Consider the following 10,438-nt stretch of genomic DNA (forward strand, 5'->3'; position numbering starts at 1 on the left):
TCCCAATGTTCCCCAATATTCTCATTTACCACTGCTCTTCAGCCTGCCATGTTGGAAAAGGCAGGATAGAAGAACTGGCTGCTGCATCTTCTGGGCAAAAATGTATTAAATTTTATTATTTTATAAACATATAATTCGTTATTATAAAATTTATTACACAAAATTTATTGAGTTCATTCCCTACCCATCTCTAATTAGCATCCCATTCTCCTGACTGATCACAATGGCTTCAGCTGTGAGACTTTAGGCAAGTTACTTAACTTCTTTGTGCCTCGGGTACCTCATCTGTAAAATGGGGATTAAGACTGGGAGCCCCAAGTGGGACAAGTGATAACCTTGTATCTACCCCAGCGCTTAGAACAGTGTTAGGAACATAACACTTAACAAATACCATCAGTATTTTAGAGAAGCAGCATGGCTCTGAGCCTGGAAAGAGCCTGGGCTTGGGAGTCAGAGGTCATGGGTTCTAATCCCGGCTCTGCTGCTTGCCAGCTGTGTGACTTTAGGCTAGTCACTTAACTTCTCTGTGACTCAGTTACATCATCTGTAAAATGGGGATTAAAATTGTGAGCTCCAAGTGGGACAACCTGATCAACTTGTATCCCCCCAGTGATTAGAACAGTGCTTTGCACATAGTAAACGCTTAACAAATACCACCATTATTAATCCTGCTTCTGCTACTTGTCAAATGTGTGACTTTGGGCAAGTTACTTAACTTCTCTGTGCCTCAGTTACCTCATCTGTAAAGTGGGGATGAAGACTGTGAGCCCCACGTGGGACAACAACCTGAATACCTTGTATCTACCCCAGTGTTTAGAACAGTGCTTGGCACACAGTAAGTGCTTAACAAATACCATCATTATCATTATTATTATTATTCTATTGGTTGCACAGCTCTGCTTAATTAATCCACCCATGCTACTGCCGTGCCCTGAAGGATGTAAGATGGTTTCGCGGTTGAACAACTGATGTGGCTGTTCTGTTAGGTAACAAGAATTTCTCTAATTTCCATTAACTGATTCAGAGACAATTCTTGCTTTAGATCAGAAATTATTGATATTTAATCCTGTTCAGCCAATCTTCTTCTTGCTCCCTCACTAGTTTTAATCTTCTTGAGGGCAGGCATCATATCTTCCAAATGTATTGTGCTCTCCCAAATGCTTAGTACAGTGCTTTCCACATGTAAGCTCCTAATAAAGACCATTGATTCATCTGCCTGGGGTCCCATTGCATCCCAGGGTTAATCATTTACCTGCACATGACCTTTTACCCAGCCTATTGGTGATCCTCTGTCTGGTCCCCTTTCTGTCTCAGCTGGTCATATTAACCTTCTTTTATATCTTCTCTTTTTGATTAGTAGACTCAAACCAGATCTATCCTCAACCTCATCCTCATTCCAACTGCTCAGGTTATCGTGTGCTGCCAGCTGCTTAACTTCTGCAATGTTGAATTCAGGTATAATAACACTAATACCACTTTTCATAAATCCAACCTAGCCACATAGCTTTTAGCTTGCTTCATGCTTATAGTGCACCTATGCAGAAAGTTGATCAACTTTAATGTATAAAGCCATTCAACTTGAAATTTTTCTGTGTGGTCCCTTCCTGCTGATTTTTATACTTGAGCTTGTGGTGTTCTTCTGAATTCAACTGGTGAGAGAGCAAGGTGTCATTTGTGGAGCTGCAGTTTCAAAGTTGTCAAGTACACTCCCAAATCAGCCACAAAATCCAGCCAAGAGCATTCGACATTAGCAAGCTGATGACCTGAAGTGCAGTGCTCATTGACTGAAATCTCTTGCCTCCTGAATTGCCCAGAAAGCAATTTCTAGCTTGTTCATTTTCATAGGACATATTCCTATCATTTCTAGGTACACTATCATCTGGTATTTTTTTCCAAGCCCCTGTCCAGGTAGGTGATTCAATGCAAATGATAAGAAATTACATTGTAAATTTCCCCTCCCCCACCTCACTCCACTGTTTATTTTCCCTCTCCAGCACCATACTTTTTTTTTAATGGCATTTGTTAAGTACTTCCTATGTGCCATGCACTGCATGAGTGCTAAGGTAGATATAAGCTAATCAGGTCTCAACCCCCATTTTACAGGTGAGATAACTAAGGCTTAGAGAAGTTGTGACTTGGCCAAGGTCACACAGCAAACAAGTGGCATAGCCGGGATTAGAACCTTGGTTTTTCTGACTCCTAGGCTTGTGCTCTGTTCTCCAAACCACACAGCTTCTCTTAGAACATGCTGCTTCTTAGGAGATTTCCTGCCCCCCCACCCATTCCAAATTTTCCCTCTTCTTACCTGGCCTCCCCATCCACCATGGTCCAGTAATTGTCTTTAAACTGGTTTAATGTGGAATGAACTGTAGTACTGAAGTGTGCAGTTACCTCAAGTAAACATCATATTAAATTTAACAGCATATTGCTTCTGCTTCCTGCGATCCCTACCAGCCAGACAGATAGGCTCCAAGTGAAGACACACCTGCATGGGCCCCAGGCAAGACACCTTCTTAGAATGCACCAAAAGGAACCGTAATTGATAGATTAGGATAATTCAGGGGAAGAGGCTTGATGTTACAGTCAGCAAGTATAATATAAAAGGCTGGGGGAAAGACCTGTCACTGCTGCTCATTGTACTCCAAAGGGAAGGCAGGGACATCCTGGGTCCTGTCTGGCCCATTAAGGACTTGAACACCGAATGGGATTGATCATCCTGCAATAGGAAATTATCAAATTCTCAAACCCCTGGGTTGAACTCTTAATAGTGTCAGATGTCATCTCCCCGGGGTTGAGGTTATGAGAAGCAGGATCCATTGCTCTTGATGTTTTCTATGTGTTAATAAATGTTACTTTCTGTGATACTGAAAATCATGGTTTATTTAGTCATAAAATGCTTCACAAACCCCCTCGTCACTAACTGACTCTAGTGTGACTTAAAAAGTACCACCTGGTATGTGATAGTGGCAAGAGAGGACTGGCATTGGCAGGTACAGTACCTGGCTGGCAAAGTGCTGGGGAAAGGATACTGACATGGCCATACTTCAAACATGCCCACGTCTCCCCCATCCTAAAAAAACCCCCTCTTGACCCCACTTCCCCCTCCAGTTATCGTCCTATCTCCCTACTACCCTTCCTTTCCAAAATCTTAGAACGAGTCGTCTACAATCGATGCCTAGAATTCCTTAACTCCCATTCTCTCCTAGACCCCCTCCAATCTGGCTTCCGTCCCCTCCACTCTACCGAGACTGCTCTCTCTAAGGTCACCCATGACCTCCTTCTTGCCAAATCCAATGGCTCCTACTCCATTCTGATCCTCCTTGACCTCTCTGCTGCCTTTGACACTGTCGACCATCCCCTCCTCCTCCATACCTTATCTCACCTTGGCTTCACGGACTCTGTCCTCTCCTGGTTCTCCTCTTACCTCTCTGGCCGATCATTCTCGGTCTCCTACGCTGGAGCCTCCTCCCCCTCCCATCCTTTAACTGTTGGAGTTCCTCAAGGGTCAGTTCTTGGCCCTCTTCTGTTCTCCATTTACACTCACTCCCTCGGTGAACTCATCCGCTCTCACGGCTTTGACTACCATCTCTACGCAGATGACACGCAGATCTACATCTCCGCCCCTGTCCTCTCCCCCTCCCTTCAGGCTCGCATCTCCTCCTGCCTCCGGGACGACTCCACCTGGATGTTGGCCCGCCACCTAAAACTCAACATGAGCAAGACTGAGCTCCTCATCTTCCCTCCCAAGCCCGGTCCGCTCCCAGACTTCTCCATCACCGTGGATGGCACGACCATCCTTCCCGTCCCGCAGGCCCGCAATCTCGGTGTCATCCTTGACTCGTCCCTCTCGTTCACCCCACACATCCTATCCGTTACCAAGACCTGCCAGTTTCACCTCTACAATATCGCCAAGATCCGCCCTTTCCTCTCCACCCAAACGGCTACCTTACTATTACGGGCTCTCGTTATATCCCGGCTAGACTACTGTGTCAGCCTTCTCTCTGACCTCCCTTCCTCCTCTCTCGCCCCGCTCCGGTCTATTCTTCACTCCGCTGCCCGGCTCATCTTCCTGCAGAAACGATCTGGGCATGTCACTCCCCTTCTTAAACAACTCCAGTGGTTGCCTGTCGACCTCCGCTCCAAACAGAAACTCCTCACTCTAGGCTTCAAGGCTCTCCATCACCTTGCCCCTTCCTACCTCTCCTCCCTTCTCTCTTTCTACCGCCCACCCCGCACGCTCCGCTCCTCTGCCGCCCACCTCCTCGCCGTCCCTCGGTCTCGCCTATCCCGCCGTCGACCCCTGGGTCACGTCCTCCCGCGGTCCTGGAACGCCCTCCCTCCTCACCTCCGCCAAACTGATTCTCTTTCCCTCTTCAAAACCTTACTTAAAAATCACCTCCTCCAAAAGGCCTTCCCAGACTGAGCTCCTCTTCCCCCTCTACTCCCTCTGCCATCCCCCCTTTACCTCTCCGCAGCTAAAGCCTCATTTTCCCCTTTTCCCTCTGCTCCTCCACCTCTCCCTTCCCATCCCCACAGCACTGTACTCGTCCGCTCAACTGTATATATTTTCATTACCCTATTTATTTTGTTAATGAATTGTACATCGCCTTGATTCTATTTAGTTGCCATTGTTTTTACGAGATGTTCTTCCCCTTGACGCTGTTTAGTGCCATTGTTCTTGTCTGTCCGTCTCCCCCGATTAGACTGTAAGCCCGTCAAACGGCAGGGACTGTCTCTATCTGTTGCCGACTTGTTCATCCCAAGTGCTTAGTACAGTGCTCTGCACATAGTAAGCGCTCAATAAATACTATTGAATGAATACTTGCAAGTGGCTTTCAGTGGGGTGAGAGTGGACCAGGTTGCGGTCAAATCATATGCCTGCGTGCGGCATTTGCACTGGTGGAATGACCTGTTTGTGTAGATTGGAGTAAAGGTGGGCGACAGTAGAACAGTGCATGTCAGAAGTCTAAATTCACTTCTATGAGGCAGTTGAAAGAAATGATGAGGTAACTGAGGCACAGAGAAGTGAAGTGACTTGCCCACAGTCACATAGCTGACAAGTGGCAGAGCCGGGATTAGAATCCATGACCTCTGACTCCCAAACCCGTGCTTTTTCCACTGAGCCACGCTGCTTTCCCAGCATTTACTCTATGCTTAATAAGCGTTTACTAAGGTCGGAAAATTCAATGCACTGGAGCCTATGCTGATCACCTACGCCTTCCTAGGGACTCAGCTTTGAGTTCCCTGCATCTACAACTCAATTGACTTTTAAAATGGTATTTGTTAACTGCTTACTATGTGCCAGCCACTGCACTAAGCAGTGGGGTAGTTACAAACTAATTAGGGTCTACACCATCCATGTTTCACATGGAGCTTCACAGTATTAATCCCCATTTTACAAATGAGGTAACTGAGGCACAGAGAAGTTACCCAAGGTTGCCTAAGGTAACACAGCAGATAAGTGGTGGCCAGGAAAAGAACCCAGGTCCTTCTGATTTTCAGGCCCATACACTATCCACTAGGCCGTGCCGCTTCTCTAGTATCTCAAAGCTCTGAATGCCCTCCCAGTTCTTTGCCACACTGGAATCTTCCTTCCTCCCTTCTAGCCTCCAACTCCTCATTTCTGGTCCCAGGCCCTACTGTCCACAGAGCACTTGTAGCTTAGCCCTCAGCTGAGTCTGCTCTCCCAGCACTAACCTTGACTCTGGCCTGGTCTCTTTGGGTCTCAATCTCTCCCTGCAGTTGGTGTACAGAGTGCCTCAGGACCCCATCCTCTCAGCCCTTGGGGCAGAGACTGCAGAGACTGCAGTGGCCCTGTGCCAGTACGAAACATCGAAATAGACCACATAATCAATTCTAACCAGAGAATCAGACTGACATCTAGTGACCAGGGGACTGCAGGAGAAGTGAAAGTTGTCCTACCTCCTTGGCATCCCTAGCTAGCAGTTGGTAACCCCAATCCACTCCCCAGGACTCTGAGAGCTGTAAAAATTATTTCCACATTTCCTTGCTCCCAGAACCCACCTCTCCTCCAACCCCATTTTGTCCTTCATTCCCAACTCCCATTGTAGTGCTGCTTTAAAAAATTTTTAAAACCTTGATTCAGTGGGGCAGCTGCTTGCAGATGGGTGCACCAAAAGCTGCAGGGGCTAGGTAGAATCGGGATGGGTAGGGGAAAGGGAAGGCAGGGGTGGCCCCTTCCTAGGAACCTATCTCCCTTCCTTCCCAACCCCTCTCATACCTACACACTCACACTGATGGAGCCAAATGAGGACATGAAACAGGATAAAAATTTAAAAAGTGGGGAGGAGAAAGGAGCCATGCAGTGGATAGATTTGGGGGCATGGAGAGTGGTGTGGGTGTAAAAGAAATGAGGAAACAATTTTTAAAACCTTAGGGAGTTGGGGAGGGAGTGGATTTGTTAGCGGTTTCCCAGATGGAATTGTCCCTCCTGTATACAAAATTGTCACCCACTGTCACAGAAACGGAATTTATGATAAAACAATTCAAAACAAATTTGTAACTTTTAGAAGTCCCCATTTCTTCCTTCCTCATTTTCTCCCTCCCTTTGTGTCTCCCTGACTTATTACATTGTTTCCATATTCCAGTCACATTGCTGTTTGTCCAATAAAATAGCACTGAATGTACATGCTTCTCTAAAACATCAATGCAGTCCTTTGAAGAGTACTAGCTGGCCTCACTACAGAAGCTGATGACTGCCTCAAGACTACAACCAGCAATATGCTGGTGTATAGCAAGTGTGTCTAGTTCCCTATCTGGGAAGGTTGTTACGATACTTCACCCATTCTGTCACTACAATGTACTGAAGAGGGCAACACACCACTTCCCAAGACTCTTTCACCTCTTGCTTACAGTCATATTTATTGAAAGCTTATTGTGTGCACAGGACTAAGTGCTTGGAGAGTACAATCTAACAATAAACAGACACATTCCCTGTCCAAAGTGAGATTACAGTCTAGAGGGGGATACAGACATTAATATAAATGAATACATTACAGATATGTACATAAAGGGCTGTGGGGCTGGGAGTGGGGAGCCAGGGAATAAAGGGAGCAAGTCAAGAAAATGCATAAGGGAGTGGGAGAAGAGGAAAGGATGGCTTAGACAGGGAAGGCCTCTTGGAGGGGATAGTAATTCCATAAGGCTTTGAAAGTGGGGAGAGTAATTGCCTATCGTTCATTCATTCATTCATTCATTCATTCATTCATTCATTCAATAGTATTTATTGAGCGCTTACTATGTGCAGAGCACTGTACTAAGCGCTTGGAATGAACAAGTAGACAACAGATAGAGATAGTCCCTGCCGTTTGACGGGTTTACAGTCTAATCGGGGGAGAGACAGACAAGAACAATGGCAATAAATAGAGTCAAGGGGAAGAACATCTTGTAAAAACAGTGGCAACTAAATAGAATCAAGGCGATGTACATTTCATTAACAAAATAAATAGGGGAATGAAAATATATACAGTTGAGCAGACGAGTACAGTGCCGAGGGGATGGGAGGGAGGGGGGAGGAGCAGAGGGAAATGGGGGGAAAAGAGGGTTAAGCTGCAGAGAGGTGAAGGGGGGCGGTAGAGGGAGTAGAGGGAGAAGGGGAGCTCAGTCTGGGAAGGCCTCTTGGAGGAGGTGAGTTTTAAGTAGGGTTTTGAAGAGGGGAAGAGAATTAGTTTGGCGGATGTGAGGAGGGAGGGCGTTCCAGGACCACGGGAGAATGTGGCCCAGGGGTTGATGGCGGGATAGGCGAGACTGAGGGACGGTAAGGAGGTGGGCGGCAGAGGAGCGGAGCGTGCGGGGTGGGTGGTAGAAAGAGAGAAGGGAGGAGAGGTAGGAAGGGGCAAGGTGATGGAGATCCTTGAAGCCTAGAGTGAGGAGTTTTTGTTTGGAGCGGAGGTTGATAGGCAACCACTGGAGTTGTTTAAGAAGGGGAGTGACATGCCCAGATCGTTTCTGCAGGAAGATGAGCCGGGCAGCAGAGTGAAGAATAGACTGGAGCGGGGCGAGAGAGGAGGAAGGGAGATCAGAGAGAAGGCCGACACAGTAGTCTAGCTGGGATATAACGAGAGCCCGTAGCAGTAAGGTAGCCATTTGGGTGGAGAGGAAAGGGCGGATCTTGGCGATATTGTAAAGGTGAAACCGGCAGGTCTTGGTAACGGATAGGATGTGTGGGGTGAACGAGAGAGACGAGTCAAGGATGACACCGAGATTGCGGGCCTGAGAGACGGGAAGGATGGTCGTGCCATCCACGGTGATAGGGAAGTCTGGGAGAGGACCGGGTTTGGGAGGGAAGATGAGGAGCTCAGTCTTGCTCATGTTGAGTTTTAGGTGGCGGGCCGACATCCAAGTGGAGATCAGGAGGAGATGCTAGCCTGAAGGGAGGGGATGAATCGGGATATGAATAGGGAGGGAATTCCAAGTCAGAGGCAGGACATGGGCGAGAGGTTGGTAGTGAGATAGACTGAGTTATGGTGAGATGGTTAGCATTAGAAGAGTAAAGTGTGTGGGCTGGATTGGAGTAGAAGAGTAACAAGGTGAGGTAGGAGGGGACAAAGAGCTTTAAAGTCAATGGTGAGGAGTTTCTGTTTGATGCTGAGGTAGATGGGCAACCAGTAGAGGTTCTTGAAGAGTAGGGAAACATGGACTGAACTTTTTTATATAAAAATGATCTGGGCAGCTGAGTGAAGTATAATCTGGCTTGGGGAGCTACCGATAATTGGTGATCTTTGAGATGGCCTTTTATGTGAAGTGAAGGGGATGGTAGTCAGATGGAGAAGACACCAGATGATTCACTCAAGGAGTTTGGAGAGGAATGGTAGGAAGGACATGGGGCAATATCTGAAGGGTGCCTTGAGGTCAAGGGAGGGTGTTTTTAGGATGGGGAGGCATGGGCATGTTTGAAAGCAGTGGGGAAGAAGACATTGGAGAGCGAACAGTTGAAGATGTGAAGGAATGGATTTGGATGTGCAGGTGGAGGGAGTAGATTTGAAGAGAAGGCAGGAGCTCTCATCTAGATATCTGGGAAAGACCAAAGAGTTAAAGAAGAGGCAGGAGTGGGGAGGGACTGAGGAGGGGCAAGGTAGATTTTAGGGAGATCACACCTGATAGCATCAACTTTCTTAATAAAGTAGATGGCCAGGTTATTGAAGGCAAGGGATGGGGAAGGTGGGGGAAAACGGGCTTTGAATAGGGAGTTAAATGTCTCTTTTGTATTCAGTCTCCATCCCTTATGGGGTTCATAGTCTAAGAGGGAAGTAAAATAAGTATTAAACCTAATTTTACAGATGAAGAGACTGAGTCACAGAATAGCTAGCTCATTGTGGGCAGGGAATGTGTCTGTTATATTGTTGTGTTGCAGCATGGTGTAGTGGAAAGAGCACAGGCCTGGGAGTCAGAAGGTCTTGCATGAGTTCTAATCCTGGCTTCTCCACTTGTCTGCTGTGTGACCTTGGACAAGTCACTGAACCGCTCTGTGCCTCTGTTACCTCATCTACAAAATAAGGAGTGAGATAGCCTCATGTGGGACCGGGACGGTGTACAACCCAATTTGCTTGTAACCACCCTGGCACTTAGTACAGAGCCTGGTACATGCTAAGTGCTTAACAAATACCATAATTATTATTATTATTATTGTACTCTTCAAAGAGCTTAGCACAGTACTCTGCACACAGAAAGTACTCAATAAATATGATTGATTGATTGACTTTCTCAAACTCACAAAGGAGGCAAGTGCAGAGCCAAGATAATAACCCAGGTAGCCTGACTCCCAGGTCTGTGCTTTTTATACTAGGCCTTGCTGCTTCTCTATTCTGGTATTTGTTAAGTACTTACTATGTACCAAGTGCTGTACTAACCCATAAAGTTCACATATAAGGCTCACAATCTATAGGTTCACAGTCTAAGAAGGAGGATCTCTTGGGCTGGTTCAAAATTAGCCAGTCATCCCAAGATCCTTTGGCCTAGAAAACTCTTGGAGTGATTCCATAGTGTTGAGGAACACTGTCTTCAGACATGATCCACTCAAGGGTCCTCAAGACTGCCCAGTTCTGATAGAAATCTGAAGGGGTGAGAGAGAACCACCCATAGACCCATAAACCTAAGGTAGAAGAACCCTGCAAATTTGCCACCTTCCAGCCTCTCCCTCCCTGAAACCCAACCCAACTGAGAGTAAAGCACTTCCACTCACCACCACCACCACCACAACAACCTCCACTAGGGGAAAAGAATGGCAAAAAGGAGCAGACTTTACAGTAATTTTGGCTACCTTGGGTTGGTAGGATTGATACTCATGGCTATAATAGGGAGCTACCCTATTGTGGAATCTCTGTTACAATATAAACAAATTCATGTCACTATCAGTAACTGATTGAGTATAAAATTCTGGATAATTTTGGTAAAAATGGGCAATACAATCCTCATCTAG

Source organism: Ornithorhynchus anatinus, chromosome 17 (genome assembly GCF_004115215.2).
Source record: "Ornithorhynchus anatinus isolate Pmale09 chromosome 17, mOrnAna1.pri.v4, whole genome shotgun sequence".
NCBI classification, from domain to species: Eukaryota; Metazoa; Chordata; class Mammalia; order Monotremata; family Ornithorhynchidae; genus Ornithorhynchus; species Ornithorhynchus anatinus.